This window comes from Chionomys nivalis, chromosome 26 (assembly GCF_950005125.1).
Source record: "Chionomys nivalis chromosome 26, mChiNiv1.1, whole genome shotgun sequence".
NCBI classification, from domain to species: domain Eukaryota; kingdom Metazoa; phylum Chordata; class Mammalia; order Rodentia; family Cricetidae; genus Chionomys; species Chionomys nivalis.
The window spans coordinates 14,049,601-14,067,053 of NC_080111.1; the positions used below are offsets into that span (position 1 = coordinate 14,049,601).

Sequence of the window (17,453 nt, forward strand, 5' to 3'; positions counted from 1 at the left end):
TAACCCTTTGCCCATAGACAGGGTCTCCGGGCTGGACCGACGCTCTGCTTTCTCTACTTAGAATAGCAAGCAGAGAAAAGGAGCAAGCGCCGGGCAGAGGGGAGCGGAAGTTTACTTCCCCACCCCCCACCCCCACCCCGCGAGACGCTGCGCAAGGGTAGGGATAGGTCACGCCCACTAGCGGGTGGCCGCCTCTGGGCTCCAGGCTGAGAAGCTCCAGTCCGCTCTGAGGAAGGCGCGGACGCACTTGCCACTGGAGGCTGAGCGACCGAGCGAGCGAGCGAGCGCGCGCGCACCCTCCGGGAGCCGCCTGCGCCTCCCCGCGGCCCGGGACGCACGTGCCTGGGCCAGGGCCAAGGCCAGTGGCCACTCCGTAGTAGCCGGGGCGGGTGGGGAGCGACTGGCTCCGGGCCGCGGCCGCCGTCCGCCCGCCCGCCCGCCGGCTCCGGTGGTTGGGCGGAGGAAGCGCGGGACTCCTCCTCCCCGCCGTATTAACATGCACCCAGGGGCGGGTGACCAGCCCAGCCTCGCCGCCCCTGCCCGCCGCTGCGTCCCGGCGCTCAGTCTCCGCGCCAGAGGCGAGCCTTGCGCTCTGGGCGCCGCAATCGAGAGGACACGGCCTCGCAGACACCTTCCTCCGGCGGGGAGCGGCGGGACCGGCAGCGCCTGGCTGGGCGCCTTCCCATCACCTCGCTGAGGGGCGTCCCCGGCCGCGGGACCACCGTTCTGGCCCGAGCTCCGAGGTTCGTAGGACGGACGGACAGACGGACAGACGCCACCAGCGAGTTCCGGACTGGAACTGCGGGCAGCGGCAAGGTAACGCCGGGCTGCACAGCGGGGCTGGGGCGTGCGCGGCGGCGGTGGCAGCGGCAGTGGCGGTGGCGCTGGGTGGTTCCTGGCTCCGGCTCACCTCCCGCTGCGAGGTCGTGGTTGCCCTCGCATCCTTAGGGACTGCGGGCTGCCTCTGCTGGCCATTGGCCGGCACTCTCAATTCCTTGACTTCTGCCCAGGGGGCACGTCTGGTCCTAGTGGTGACCTAGGGATCCCCGGGGCCAGTGTCCTTTTCCCCAGGCATAGGATCCTCGAAGCTCCCTGGGGTGTTCGAGAAGGGATAGCTTTTTAACTGAGACTGGGTCCCTGGAGGGGGAGGGGAGGGAAAGGGATAAGAACCCGGGTCCTATGTTTCTAACGTCTCCATCCAAATTCACACCCGGGGTTCAGCACCTTGCAGGCGACGGCTGCTGCTGCTGCTGCTCACTGCAGGAGACTTCACCATGAGCTCCTGAGTCGTTTGCAAAGCAAGTTGTTGCACTCTTTTTGTGTGTGACATTTTTGGCATTGGCTGTGAAGAGCGACCCCTTCCCCGTGTGTGGAATAGGGAAAAAAGACAGACACAAAGACAGTGTCACGGAGAGACGCACACAGAGGATAGCGTCCCGGGGTAGGGGTGTCACCGGAGTGTCTCTGAGGCCAACTGCCCGCGAATCGCACCGCAGGCGGTTAGAGCCTGTATTCAAAGGACCGAATGAGTGGCGCTGGAGTCGGAATCGGGAGAGGAACGAGCACCTCTTCTTGCTCCAGGCTGGGCCAGATAACAAATTGTACTTTCATGGAGGGGTGGCTGCAGCTGCGGGAGGGACCTTAATGGTTCCGCGTGGCGATGAAGACCTTGCATTCAGGACCCGGGGAAGGCGAGCAGTTCCCGTCTTCATGTTGTCTCCGAGGTCATGGGAAGGGGCGACTGCAGCCTGAGTGCCCGCTCCAGAGATGCTGAGTGCCAGTGCCAGGCGGGCGCCGTGCTGGCCCAGGGTGTCTCCTCACCCCTTGCCTGGCCTGGAACGCTGCGGATTTTTTTTTTTTCTGTCTGAGGGCATATGGACGGGAAGGGGTTGCAGGTGGCAAAGCTAGGAAGAGCTGCTCTCTGTGGGGGATAAGAGGTTATGTCTTTTATGGACCCAAGGGAGATTCCTCACTCCTCTCTAGGAGAGACATGGGGAGAAACTGGTTCTGAGCTCTGCGAGGCTGGGGATCGATCACGCCTCCTGGCCTAGCAAGTGAAGTTACAACAGAATCACAAGATGGATAGTAAAAGTCACACATTACAGACAGATCTTTATCTTTTGTGGTCTTCATGAATGACTTCCTAGAAGACAGTCATTCTAACGGGCATGAGGGGAGGGCTTAGAATTTAGAACTCAGGAAAGACATTTAGGGCCAAACGCAAAGGTCTTGCTCACCCCCCCTCAGTTTTTTTGTTTGTCTGTTTCTGTTTGTTTTAAATCAGAAAGGAGGTACCGTAAGGAACAATTATTTTAAACATTAATTTACATCACAATTTCAGTTTCAGGAAGCAACTCGCGATTGGTTCTAATCATTTTGTGTAGATAACAATACTGTTTATTCCAAGTTAGATGGAGATCATGTGCAGGCAAGGAATGATGCAACTCTTCTGGTTTATACAAGCCCAGAGGAAAGTTGTCTTTATGTTGCTTAACAGGAAATGTAATACATTAAACAAATGTATAACATGTTCAGAATTTAAGTACTAGGATTTAAAAGCTACCCATTGGGCCCAGAAAATCCAAACTTTGGAATTAAATGAAGTTGATAGAAATCTGGTGTCCGTAGCTTGCTTCTCCATTTTATTTGGATTTGGTGGTTCATCTTAAAGTTGCCGAGACCATTGCTTTAAGATATTCATTCCAAGTTCTAGGTCTAAAATTTTGTGAATTTTTTTTTAAACTAAGTGGCTTAAGAGAAAATGTAACTTCGCATGAGAAAACACTTGCACATGTAGGCTAAGTTTAAAAACTACATCTCTCTGTTATCCTAAGTTTTGCTGTTAAATTAAAATTAGACAACATAGTGTGGGAGTAAGAAATGGATATGACCAAGATACATTGTATATTTGTAGGAATTTTCCAAAAAAATAAACTAGTTAACAGACATTTTAAAAAATCATGTGCACTTTTTCGACAAAGCTTTTCAAATCGTATTCCAGTCCCTGTGCTGAGGGAGAATGGCACACACATAAGCTTTCCCTGTGGGGACTGTGATGGTTCAGCACCTCTCATTTCTCCCTCCAGATTCATTTTATTCCACAGGACTGAAAACACGATGAATCACACGAGCAATTATTCAGAGCGAGTAGAAAGAGGACCTCAAAATATTGCACAGAGAAATACCACAAAGCTACATCTTCTGCTTTCCAAATTCTGATGTTTTAAATTTCTTACTGAATCCAGACTTAGGGACAGGAACTATATGTGCTTAGACTTGTTAAGTTCATACCTTTGTTCCAAACAGCCACCAAGACTGATATTTCATATAAAATTAACAACCCTGAGATGGGATCTTGTTTGATTAATGGCACAGAGACAGCAGACCATCACTCTGGCTTCAGTTCAGTAGAGGCAAGCACCATCATTTCTTTCTTTCCTTTTTTTTTTTTCCCCAGGAAACTCTTGTGGAAATAGAGTTCACTCTTTTCTTTCACCATAACACTTTCTAGTTGAGCAGAAATAAGTGAAATGCTACCCATTGGACATTTCTATAATGAAATTGGTGTAATCTACCCAAATTCATATCGTGTTCCTTTAGTAAACCTTCAGCAGAGGGTAGAGAATTAGTTTCTATTCAGGAGGCTTCCAATTGGAGGAGTTTGTGAAGATTTGCCACACTGCTGGGGGCCTGGATGCCGAGACTGGTGGGGATGCCAGGATTGAGACATGGAGGCTTCTTTTTAGGTGGAAGAACAGCAACCTACCTTTATTTTGCCCCGAGCTAAAGCCTTTTGTAACCACTGGCCAGAAAGAACACAAACATCCTTGTCAATTACAGAACACAAGGAAGTTCCAGCTGTTGGTCACAGGGAGTGAGGGCAGCTAGATCACAACAAAGATTCCTTTTCTTTAGAAATTGACTTTTGTTGTGAATTGTTTTCTTTTCTCTTTGCATTGACATGTTGGTTTTCTCTTAGAATTTACATTAAAGCAAGAAGGCTAGTTAGGATCTTGAAAAACTCAATATGGACCGCCCATCATTCTAATTCATGCCTATTACATGCTGTCTGTTGTGTACTTAAAAATATTAATGCAAGGACACCCACAACTCTTGCAAAGGACTGGAGTTAGTTCCCAGCACCCACCCATATGGGGCAGCTCTCAATTGTCTCTAACTCCAGATCCATGAACTTCAGTGCCCTCTCCTGGACTCTTCTGGTCTCTGCACCCAAGTGCACACACATATCCACAATTAAAAACATAAATCTTTTTAAAATCAGATGACTGTTATCTTAAGAAGGCCTTTTCTCAGCATTCCAGAAAATTTTGGTGCTGCTGAGAACATTGGTGGTTGAAAAGCACCCCAATACCTTGGACTGTCTCTATTCCCAGAAAACTCCTAAGTGCTTCCAGGTCTATGTTTTCAAAGAATGGAATCATCATAGTACCCCTCAAGACGTCCTTCATATTTTAAATCATGGGAGACGTTGCAGTCTGATTATTTTTCAATGCTGGTGAAGGTTTCTTTTACTAGATTTGGTCCCGGTCAGGAGCAGCCCAAGATTTGTTTCTAGGAGGAGGACCTGAGACATTCTCCACAAAAGAAGGCTTATGACCAGCCATCTACCATCCTCTTTAATTTAACAGCCATGGAGGGCTGGTGGCAGTGAATGTGAAAACCAGAACCTTTTCTTCAACCCCTATCCATTGAGTTCCATAATCTATATTAATGGCTTCCTTCTCTGCAACCGTGCGATGTACGAACCTACACACAAATGGGATTAAGAGGAAGAGCAACAAAATGGATGTGTAGGTCAGGCAGTTTGGACAGTGAATGACCTTCCTTTGAGGCCCACTGCTCCTTGCCCTGATTTTCATGAGGCTGGTCTTGCACAGAAATGCTGACTCAACGGTTTCCCGGCCTTCATTGTAGTAGGTGCTGGGGCTGAGTGAATGTCTGCATCCTTAAATTCCTTAAGATTTCCCTGACTGATATTTATCATCTTCTTCCTCTGAGAGAAGTTAATAACTTCGGGGAAAGAAGTTAACCTGGTGAGGAAAACCTGTGCTCACAGAATGCTCTGCCTGATACCTAGTTAGCCGGGGTGGCCTGGGATGTCACTGCATATTTTGCAGTTGGTTACAAACTACATAGCAATGCCCTGAATACACAAGGAAAATGTAAACGCACCCTCCTCCCTCTTCCTAGAATTTGCCAGAAATGAAACCGTTTATTTTCATATTCACTTCTAACTCGCATCTGTCGTCACTGACAATTTGTCTGTCTTCTCAGTGTTCCTTGTCAGCTCCGTGAGCAGCTACACAAAGCCAGGCTGTCAAGTGTGTCTTGCGGAGCGGCCCAACTTTGCCAAGTTTCGTCAGTATTCAACAGCGCGATGTCCGTGTGGACGCCATGGCTAAGCATTTAGCAAGGGAGGCATTGTGCTATGGTTGCCTTATCTCCCTGACCTTGAGTCAGAATCTCTTGGCACCCACGGTTCAGAGACATTTAAAGGACTCACTCAGGCAGCTTGGGGGAAGGTCTCCCTGGGCACATTGCCAACTCTGCTGCCTTACTCTGTGGCTTGGGTTTAGCTAATTTGAAAACATCTACTAGCGTAACTTTCCTATTAACTCTATCTCTGGCAAATGCGCTTGAGTCCATGGTAGGCAGATTGGCATTAACCCCACTCTAACCTGAGGGTTATGGCCCTTTCCCTGGAGATCCTTTCTGTCTTGATTTTAATTCACAGTGGGAACTCACTGTGAAGTCTATTTCAGGACTAGAAATTTCCCTGCTACATTTCTTTACAGAAACACATGCTGCAGTTTGCGAGGAACATGGCGCTTTGGTCCTGTCTCGGACTCTGCAGCCAGCCCTTCTTAGATGGGCTTCATCACATTGGGAACCAGGACGAATACAGGGCACACACTCACCTCCTTCCATGCTAGTTCTTTTGTCCAGGATGCAGGGAGACTTCCTCAGTTTTCCAAGCTTTCCTCTTCAGTTGTGGAGGACAGCTGGGGAGTCAGGAAGCCCTGCCGTGTCTGGAACTCTACTGTGTGAACTCTTGCTTGGGCAGTTCAGAGGGGGCGCACTCGATCCTATGAGGTGGTGTGAACTGTGGAGAGAAGTCCTTCCCCTCTCCTCCCAGGATATGGGTTCTTCAAAGGTTTCTTCTTTCTTATACCTCACCGGAAGGATCATTTAATTAACGAAGCTCTCCAGCTGGATACAGTTCGACGGCTTTGGCTTTGTAGTCTCTTCAGGGTCCTTTACAGTTAATAAGGATGTGTTGTCTGGTGACGTTATGAGTGAATGGCAGCCTTCCCCACAGAACACTGTGACCTGAGAGCTAAAGAGAGCATGCTCAGCAATGCCACCAATGACCAGCACGGTGCAGGGTACCTGGTAGCCGGTCAGCATGGACCAGCTGTGTGAACAGTCGGATAATTGAATAGGCGAGTGAGTGAATGGAGCTGTGTTCCAGCTGTGCAGAGACCATCATGCTGAAGGTTCCTGTCATTGATTTTGCATAGCTTGCCTTGCAAGATCAGATTCTGGGTTGTTTAGCCCTAGGCTTACTTGGATAATACCTTTGAGAGACAGATGATCCCAGGGTGGCCAAACTGTCATAGTAATGTTATTTTTCCAGCTAGGGGCCTGGAGTTGTTTTATGAAAAAAGGAAGATTCTAGAGCCAATAAAAATTCCCATTTCTCTTTCTTCCTCCTTATGCATGGCAAGCTTAACAATAGTAAACCATTCTGTTTCTTTTTGCCTCACCTTTTAAATCTCCTTTCCTGCCACCCGCCTTGGAGAACATGCTCCACCTGTGCCTTATTTTAATTTGAGGTTTTCTGTTTCTGTTCTTGTCAGCTTCCTGAAGACCAGAAGCTCAAGGGATAACAGAGACAGTGGCTAGTATAAGGTTTGCACGTGGAAGGAAGCGAAAGTTCACGGGGACTGCCCTAGACAAACTAGAGTCACCTGGGAGGAGGATGCCTCAGTGGGGGGTGATGCCTCCAGCAACTTGGCCTTTAGGCAAATCTTTGTGGCATCTCCTTGATTGCCGATGTGGCCTTGGCTCACTGTGGGTGGTGTCACTCCTGGGCTTATGAGAAATGTACTTGAACATGAGCTGAGAAGGAAGTCTGGAAATAGTGTTCCCATGTGGTCTCTGTTTCAGTACCTGCCTCCAGGTTTCTACTTGAGTTCCTGTCCCGGCTTCCCTCCGTGATGGAGTATGACATGGATCTATAAGACAGACAGACAGACTCTTTCCTCCCCAAACTGTGTTTTCTGATAGTGTTTGCTCACAGCAACAGAAAGCAGACTAGCATAGGGGCTTAAAGAAAGAACCTTATCACAGAGATGAGAGACAAACCCAGTACTTCAGCTGACTTTTTTTTCCTTTTTTTAAGATTTGTTTATTTATTATGTATAATAATAACATTCTGCCTGCATATATGCCCGCATGCCAGAAAAGGGTGCTGGATCTCATTACAGATGGTTGTGAGCCACCATATGGTTGCTGAGAATTGAACTCAGGTCCTCTGGAAGGGCAGCCAGTGCTCTTAACTGCTGAGCCATCTCTCAGTTTCAGCTGAGTTTCTTAAGGCTGAATTCTGTTTTGGCCCTCAGCACAAACCATGTGGGAGTGTAGCCTTCTAAGTATTTTCCAATAAACAACTTTCAAGTTTTTTTTTTCTTTTTAAATTTGTTCCTCCACAGCCTCTACTTCTGGGATATTTGAAAACTATGGGGAGGTAGACTAGCTCCCTGGTACACTGACATGCCAACTGCAGACTGTTTTATATCAGATATCAGGTCCACAGTTTAGCCTTGAGTGGTCCATAAGGAAAGATGAGGGTCAATGTGGATATAGCTGATATTCTCAGCTAGAATAGCTGAATTCACATGCATATGCCAGTGATTTAAAGTAGTTTACCTTGCTGGTTAGAATCCTCTAGAATTTGCACAGTCACTATCAGATATTGGTAACTATATATTGTATCTAATAATGAGGAAATCAAAACGTTTGCTCTCTTTTGGGTACTTACTATGATGGAGAATACAGAAGTGCAAGACATGTTTCAAATCATGGACCAGCATAAAATGCAATATAAAGGATAAGATTAAAACAGAGAAAATATTGGGAGGCTGAAGTAGGAGGATTGCTGTGAGTTCAAGGTCAGTCTTGACAACATAGTGAATTTCAGGCTAACTTTGGCTACAGAGTGAAAACCCATCAAAAACCAAAAAGATGTAGGGAATAATTAGTAATAACATATTGAGTTATAGAATAAAACCAACTTTTCAAACATACAGGCTCACCAATCATCTTTATTGTATTTATTTTAAACTTCACTGTATGTGTGGGGCTTATCAAAGAATCAAAGCATTATGGGATGCTTCTGAAGAAAGTCTTAGAAGCCTCATGGATTAGAAAGAATTCAATCAAAGGATATGGCTTGCAGACTGGGTAAGATGTCTACAGAAATGTGGCAGCGCATGTTCCTGGTCTGGGGTAAGCTTGATCCTTGTGCTGATGAATTTGATTCTGGAGGGTAGTGACTTTATTGATGGGGACCTACCATAAAGGGCTTAATACTTGAATAGGAATGTGTAGACTTTCTAGGAGCCATTCATATATTATAAATAGGCAGAGCTTAGAGGACAGGGTCGTTTGGAAGCGGACGAACCATATGCCAGAACTAGACCAATATCTTTTTTTTTTTTTGGATTTTTCGAGACAGGGTTTCTCCGTAGCTTTTGGTTCCTGTCATGGAGCTACCTCTATGTAGACCAGGCTGGCCTCGAACTCACAGAGATCCACCTGCCTCTGCCTCCTGAGTGCTGGGATTAAAAGCGTGTGCCATCACCGCCCGGCTTAGACCAATATCTTTGGGACACTTTTTGAATAATGAGTCTAGGGAGATAGGTATGTAAGAAAATATTTTTTTCTAGTAATTTTTGACTATTTTCTCTTATGTGTGAGTTATACTATTTTCAGTTCCATATTACTAAAATTATAATTAAAGACTTTGATATTATCAAAAAGTTAAATACCATTGTAATAAATGCCTTATGCCTCCTACCCAGGTTGTGAACTAGTCCGTGTGCACAGTGTTGTGTATACTGCTGATATTTTACAAATTCATCTCCCCTTACTGGGTACTCTACATGCCATATTGAATCCTTACCATTCCCTGTGTCTTGTATGCTTTGCTGTGTGCCAACATACATCTAAACACCATAGTCCGGATTTCAGGCTCTATAAAAACACTGGCATGCTCTTTGCATTCTTCAGCTCTTTTTTATTAACCCCAAATGTGTTATGTACAAGTTCAGTTTGTGCGACTTTACTGCTCCCTACTATTCTAGTCTATGGCTATGTCATGTTTCATGTTCCAGTCTTTTCTTAATGGGAGTTTATGCTGCTTCTAAACAAGGCTGCTTTCAATATTCTCTTGCTCTTCGCTTATGCTAACAAAGGAGCGCTCCTTAGGGGCGTTGCTCACTATAGCAGTTTTAAGAGGACGGCGTCTTACCTGCACACTTGGCACATTATGTCTGAGTACAAGAATTGGTAGCATCTCTTTATATTCCAGCCCCCAGTCCATAAGAGGTCCCTTTGTTCCACATCCTTGCCAACACTTGGTGATGCCCTTTGTATCTTGCTAATCGCGTGAATGTGAGACAGTATCTCATTGTAGCATTAATTTGTTCCCGAAGACGGCTAGGAATGCTGGCTAGGTTTTCCTTCTTATTAACATTTTGGCTGGAACGGTGGTTGGTTTCTCTCATATTAACCTTTCCTCTCTCACTGCTGTTCATTTAAACTCAGTGATTTAGATACTCTGAATGCCACATGCTTTCTTTCTCGGTGTTATGAATTTCATTGGTCTTCACTCCGTTAGTGGCTTGTCTTTTCATTTTGATGGTGTCTTGTGGTAAAATGTTCCTTTACGTTTGACAAGATGTAGGTGTTATCATTCCATGTTCTGAGTCTGAAGTGATAAAGAAGGTGTCCTCTCGCTTCTCACAGACACTGAAGCCATGCTTTCACGTTGAGTTCTCTAGGACTTATCAGCTCTGGTTACTGTCTAAAGCCTTTAATTACAGCCCAAATTTGAAGAAGATGCATACCTTGTCTCGCTTTTAATTCATTCCTCATTTGGTTAGAGTGAGATTGTTGGATTTCTATGAATTCTGCTGTTGACAAACATCTAGACTTCATTTTATGGCTGGAATGTACAGAAGCTTCTGAGCAGTGTTTCTTGCCCCCAAGTTTTCTTTGCTTTTCTTCCCTCCCTCCCTCCCTCCCTCCCTCCCTCCCTCCCTCCCTCCCTCCCTCCCTCCCTCCCTCCCTCCCTCCCTCCCTCCCGTACCTGTAAGGTAGGACTACACTATGGAGCCCAGGCAGGTCTCAGCCTCACAGCCAAGTCCTGGGATCACAGGTTGATATCAATAGACCCTGTAAGATAAATGTTTCTAGTCTTCCCGAGACTTCCAGGAGCACAGAAAAGCACGCTCCTTCTTACTCCTCTGTCCCAGCACCAAGCATGTGCTGTGCTCAGTGTGCCTTCAGATGTATCCCTGGGGCACGGGCAGTAGCCCCACTTCTTAATCAGTCCTTTGTATTAAACAACTTCGCAGAAGACACCCTGCTGGCTAGGACTTCACTGCTGGCCATTCTGTCTTCCTTACTTGTTTCTCTGCTCTTCATATATTTGCAACCTTTCTTTTTGACAAATTATAGCAGCCGATTTTTCCGGACCATGCCAAGGGGAGTTAAAATTGGATCTCTTTCTCTCTACCCATTCTTCTATGTGGTTTACATTGCCACAAGCAAACATTTCTTTTAAAATGTGTACTTTAGAGCCCAGACAAATACTACCTCTTACACGAAACATTTATTGCCCTTTTAGCTGAGGGCCAACTCTCCTTTTAATTCCATTTGTATTTAGCTGGATCATTTATTTTATGACTTACATATGTGAATACCACTAGATGTTAAGCTCCCTCTGTAATAAATTAATTTATGTATTTTTGTATCTCTCATAGTCCTAAGCCCACTATCTGAGTAATTTCAGTAGGTAACAGCTGCTTTCTTGATGATTGGTGATTAGTTATTGGGAATGACATAGGCTAAATGGAAATTTGGACTCTGGAGTTATTGGAAATAGGAACGTTACTGGAACATACTAGGATTTGAAATAGAATGTTTAGAGTAACTAAGCTATAATTTGGTTGTGTGATATTTAAGACGATTGAGTATCTCCTATAAATAAGAAAAAAAATTGACCCAAGTATTTGAAATAATAAAAATTTGAGATGTTCATTAGAAGTAGGTCAGCAGATTCTTGGCACAAGGCACTGTTTCTGTGTTCCCCCGTGGAAAATGTCACGTCTCTGCACAAGTATGATTCACTATGCCAGTCTTTTTAACTAACGACATGGCTTCGCACAAGCTAATTTCACTGAGCCCAGTTTTCTTGTCTGAAATATGAGGATCATTAAACTCAGATTTCAATGCATTTGAAAGGATTAAATGAGCCGACCTGTAGAAAGTATCTAGTTCAAAGCTGGAGCCATGGTGAGCAATTAAAATACGTTCTTCGTAGTGCATTTTATTCCCAGGAACTAACTTGCTAGCCCTCTTTCTGCGTCAAAGTGGTACTGAGTAAAGACCTTAAAAATGAGTGGTCTAGTTTCTAGTTGTGAAGCACCTTTCTTTTCCTATTAGAAGCCTACTAAAACGCCCTGGGTCTGATTCTCTCACACTCCTTTATTGCACTAACAATGACAGTGACATGGTGAGCAATTCAGTAAGAGCTAGTGGTCATTGAGCATCATGGTCTCTGGCAGGATGTAGGCTTTCTGTGTCCCTTGTAGGCTGTAGGTGCTGAATCCACAGGACAGCACCCCTAGCCCCAAGCCCGTCTGATAACTTCCTCCCTAAGGAAGATTTTACTTTGTTACCGAGAAGATAGTATCACAGAACAGCTCGGTGCATCTGGAGCAACACCCAGAGTCAACATTTAAATTCCTTGGGTTAAAGTGTGTATTTCCTGAGGGAGGATGAGAAATGAGGAATGGAGAGACCTGTCAGGAAAGGGCCATTGTGTCTTAATTTCTATGGAGGAGAATGTCCTGTTTGACACAGTTCCTGGACGGGTAGAGGCACCATGCTCTGATTGCCATTGCCTGCCCAACCAGACAGGACTGTCTAGTACTCCCACAACCCCCATAATCCTACGCTCAGTCAGCTCAGTTTCTCTTTTTAGAGAGAGAACTCTACAGCTGAAACTATCCAACAAGCCAAGTGAGAACTTGCCAGGGATTATACAGAGGGAAAACCTTTCCTGTTGTTATTTCTAGCAAAAGAAAGCATTCTAGAAACTGCATTTATGTGGCATATCATCTGTTGTAGTAACCCATACGCTAAATATTTGTTGTTTGTCTTTAAAACCACAGAGAATTTTTAAGAAGACTTTTCCTGTGCATTTATTATTTCAGAGATCCAGTTAGGACAGAGATGTTGCCATTCAGAGAGTGGTTTCTATTCTTGTAGAGACCAGATGAATGGGTTGTGTTTCCATCATGCATTTTTAGTTTATTCATTTTTATTTATTTTTCATATTCTAATGTAATTTGACATCTCCCCCTTCCCATTCTTTCCTCCAAACTCTTCCACGTAACTCTTACTTGTTCTATTTTAAATTCATGATCTCTTTTTTTCATGAATTGTTATTATATACACACCTACCTACATGCAAGCACACTCCTAAATACGTGAGTACCGTCCACTCAGTCTGAATCATGTCACTTGTATGTGTGTTTCAGGGCTGACTGTTTGGTATCGGATACCTAGTAGATGTGTGGCTCCCGGAGAAGACTATTACAACTGCCCCAGCATTGGTTAGTTACTTGTAGCTATTTGTGTAGGCTCGAGGCTTCCTGGGCTTCCTGCCGTCCATGCTGCATGTCTATTGTCCTCATTCGGCACATGGTTAGCCTGTCATGTTGACTGGGACTCCTTTATGGCTGTAGCTTGTACCATTCCCAGGAGACATGGCTTCACAGAAAACTCCCAGTCCTCCAAGTCTTAGAGTCTTCCCGCTCTCTCTTCTTTGATGATCCCGGACCCTTAGCTACAGGAATTGCATTGTAGATGTATCCCTTGGGACTATACTTCGCCACTCCACATTTTGATTGGTTGTAGTTTTCTTCTGTGATTTTTATCTTTTGCAAAGAGAAGTTTCTTTGATGAAGGTGTAGATGTGAGCACAAATATTTAGAATGTTGTCAGGGATTATACTGTAGATTTAGTAAATGGTGATAGTAGATTCTCTTTCAAGGTTTCCCTGGCCTGGGGGATTTGGTCAAGTTACCTGACCTAGGCATGATTTCTCTCTTGTTGACTAGGTCTTTTTAATTAATTTTTTTCTCAGTCCAGTCACAGACATTCTCTGGTTGGCAGTTCAGTCTCTGTAAGGCCCTGTTGGGTGGTCTGAGGTCCAATTAGACAGCTGCTAATTAGCACCAAGGTTTACGTGCCACGGCTGCACCCTCAGTGCTACTGTATCATGCTTGGCTGTCATTGTATTACACAGGCATCATAGAAGCATGGGACTGTTAACCAACAGCCCTTCCCTCCTTTGGAGATGACATGGCGCCTTCTCTTTCCCTGAAAGCTAGTCCTCAGGAGGAGGTCCTTCAGAGCCCTTTGGGCACTGTGCCTGAAGTACTTTGTATCTTCAGCAGTGGGCACTTGCCTTCTAGTTCTGTAGGGTAACCAAGTGTACTATTAGCAGCCACAACGTCTTGGGAAACATTTGAAAACCCTGATGAACAACTCAGAAGAGGACTTCTCATGCTTGGTATTGAGATTTTGTTAGATGTTCTGCGGCTCTTGGCATTGTCAGCCTAGGTGGGAATTTCCATTTAAAATATGTACGTTTATTTATACACCAATATATGTACATTTATTTTACCCTCCTCCCTGTTTCTGTTTTTATTTCCTTCCCTGTCCCTAATTAAAGGATCCCTGTTCTTTCCATTTCCCTTTCAGATCTCTTGTTCCTTACTATTCCACTCTTTGTTGCTACCCCACCCTAAAATGGCTCCTCTTATCTTCCTAATTTCTGCAGCGACTCCAGGATATGTATTCACATCTGAAGACTTGGAGCTGGGAGTCTCAGATGCAGGAGAACATTTATTGTTTGTCTTTCTGGATATAGGTCACTAAGTATAATCTTTTCTAGTTCCATCCATTTACCTGCAGGTTTCATAACTTCAGTTTTCTTTAGAGCTGAATAGCGTTCCATAGCATAGCGTGTTCCATAGCATAGCGTGTTCCATAGCATAGAGTGTTCCATAGCATAGCGTGTTCCATAGCATAGCGTGTTCCATAGCATAGCGTGTTCCATAGCATAGAGTGTTCCATAGCATAGAGTGTTCCATAGCATAGAGTGTTCCATAGCATAGAGTGTTCCATAGCATAGAGTATTCCATAGTATAGAGTGTTCTATAGTATAGAGTGTTCTGATGGAGGAAGGTCATTGGTTCCATAGTATAGAGTGTTCTATAGTATAGAGTGTTCTGATGGAGGAAGGTCATTGGTTAAAAAATAAAGAAACTGCTTGGCCCTCATAGGTTAGAACATAGGTGGGTGGAGTAAACAGAACAGAATGCTGGGAGGAAGAGGAAGTGAGCTCAGATGCAGGGTAGCTCCTCTGAGAGACAGACGCCATGCTCTCCTCTCTAGAGCAGACGCGATGAAGCGCCAACCCAGGATGGACGTAGGCTATAATCTTCCCGGTAAGCGCATCTTGGGGTACTACACACATGAATAGAAATGGGCCAAGCAGTATTTAAAAGAATACAGTTTGTGTGTTGTTATTTTGGGGCATAAGCTAGCTAGGCTACCGGGAGCTGGGGCGGCAGGAACACAGCCCGCAGCTCCCACAACAGTGTTCCATAGTATATAGTGTTCTATAGTATAGAGTATTCCATAGTATAGAGCGTTCCATAGTATATAGGTAATACATTGTCATTATCCATTCACCATCGGGTGAGGGACATTTATGTTGTTTCCATTTCTTAACCTTATGAATAGTGTAGCAGTGAACATGGCTGAGCTAGTATCTATGGAATAGAATAGGATATCAGAATGTTGAGTCTTTCAGAATAATGTAAGGGAATATTTAAAAACTTGTACTGTATTAAGTTGCAGAACCTAAAAGAAATGGATGCATTCCTAGATTCATCCAAACCATCAAAATTAAATCAAGAAGTCAACAGTCTAAACAGACCTAATGAGGGGATTGAAAGCGCAATAAAACCTTTCCAGCTTAAAAAAGGAAAGAGTCCAGGGCCAGATGGACTCACAGCAGAATTCTACTAGGCATTCAAAGAAGATACACAGTCAGTCAATTCTTTTTAAACAAGAAAAAAGGAGGGGGAGGAAGAAAAGAAAAAGATGATGACAAACAGAAGGAGCATTCTCAAATTCCTTCCACAAAGCCTCTAACACTCTAGTATCCAAATCTGACGAAGAAACAGCAACAAAAAGAAGCTGCAGGCCCATAACTGTGATGAACATAGACTCAGAGATACTCAACAAAATACTTGCAAACAAAATACTGACATATGTAAAACACATATTATACACCATGACCAAGTTGATCTGATCCCTGAAATGTAGGAATGGTTTAACACATGCAGGTCAATAAATATAATAAACCCCATAAATAAACTTCAAAGGAAAAAAAAATCACCTGATTACCTCCATTGATGCAGGAAAAAGCCTTTGAAAAAATCCAACATGCCTTCATGATTAGAGTCCTGGAGAAAGTAGGACAAGAGGGAGCATACGTCAACATAATGAAAGCTATGCACAAGAAATCCACAGCAGCAGCATCCTAAATGGAGGAAGTCTTGAAGCAATCCCACTGAAGTCAGGAATGAGACAGGGCAATTTGCTACCCCTACTCCTTTCTAATATTGTGATTATAGAAGAGAAAGAAATGAAAGGGATCCAAATTGGAAAAAGAAATCAAGCCATCCCTATTTGCATACAGCATAGAGATCTTCAAAATACTCTACAAAATGTCTAGAAATGACAAACAAATTGAACAATGCAGCAAGATACAGAATTAACTTGCACAGATCAATAGATTCTATCTACCTCAACAATCACCAATGAAGAAAGAGATCATGAGTACACTCCCATTCACAGTAGCCTCAAAGAAAATAAAATATCTAGCAATCAGCTTAACCATGGGAGTAATTGGCCAATACAATGGAAACAATTTTAGTAGGGTTTTTTGTTGTTGTTGAAAATAAATGTTTTCATACAATATAATCTGATCTTGATTCCTTCTATCTCCTTTCAGATTCTTCTCACCTCCTACCCACACAATGAAAGCTTTGTGAAAGAGATATGTGAATATTCTAGAAAAGAGACATCCCATCCTCATGGATTGGTAGATTTAATATAGTGAAAATGGTCACTTCACCAAAATTTCTTTACAAATTCAATGCAGCCCTAATCAAAGCCTCCATCTTGTTCTTCCCAGAAATAGGAGAACTATCCTAAGATTTCCATGGAACCACAAAAGCGAGTGGATTTAGATTGAGTAATTTCTCCTCTTTGAGGCTCTACTTCCAGATGGTGGCATCTTCTAATGTAACTGTTCCCACACTCTTCCTGACACATCTTCTATAAACCAAGCAGAAATGCACCAATGGAAGCCACACATGTATGAAACAAAATCCATTCTAACCTATGATCGCGGTCACTTGCCACAGTGTCTTCTGTGGAATGTGTCTTGCCCTGGCTCGGACAGCGATTGTCACTGTGGGATCCTCTGGCCTCAGCAGCTCACTGTGTGGATGTGAAGCCATGTACAGACTAAGGCACTGATGCTGCCTCAGCTGTCTTCTGCCTCCACAGCCACAGCATCTAAGTTGTAGATAAAAACTTAGGTACTTTTTACTAAATCTTTCTTTCTTCAATTATTTCATATTTTGAAAATGCCCCTGTTAAATAAGAGTTATTGATTCATTTCTTCATCTCTTCATTTTCTTTCATTCAACGAACAATAATCTATTCAACAAATCCTTGTTGAAGGAAGGCCGTTTGTTGGTTCTCAGATGCTCAGCCCCAAAATAACCACACAGAAACTGTATTAATTAAATCACTGCTTGGCCCATTAGCTCTATCTTCTTATTGACTAACTGTTACATCTTAATTTAACCAATTTCTATTTATCTGTGTATCACCATGCGGCTGTGGTTTACCGGCTAAAATCTGATCTGGCGTCTGTCTCTGGGGAGAATTCATGGCTTCTTTCTGACTCTGCCCTTCTTTCTCCCAGCATTCAGTTCAGTTTTCCTCTGCCTGGCTAAGTTCTGCCCTGCTATAGGTCCAAAGCAGTT

At 44.2% G+C, this 17,453-nt stretch overlaps 1 protein-coding gene across 4 annotated transcripts in view; it reads left to right on the forward strand.

Moving 5' to 3' along the window:
* Positions 1–446: 446 nt before the first annotated feature.
* The window catches only part of Dlgap1 (DLG associated protein 1), a 763,362-nt gene continuing 746,355 nt past the window's right edge, over positions 447–17,453 (forward strand). For 2 of the 4 annotated variants that reach the window (XM_057758279.1, XM_057758280.1), the window contains exon 1: positions 454–816. The gene's annotated coding sequence lies outside the window, so the exon portion shown is untranslated. Of the gene's footprint in view, positions 817–17,453 lie in introns of all 4 variants that reach the window. The other 2 variants (XM_057758282.1, XM_057758281.1) reach the window with 2 other exon arrangements.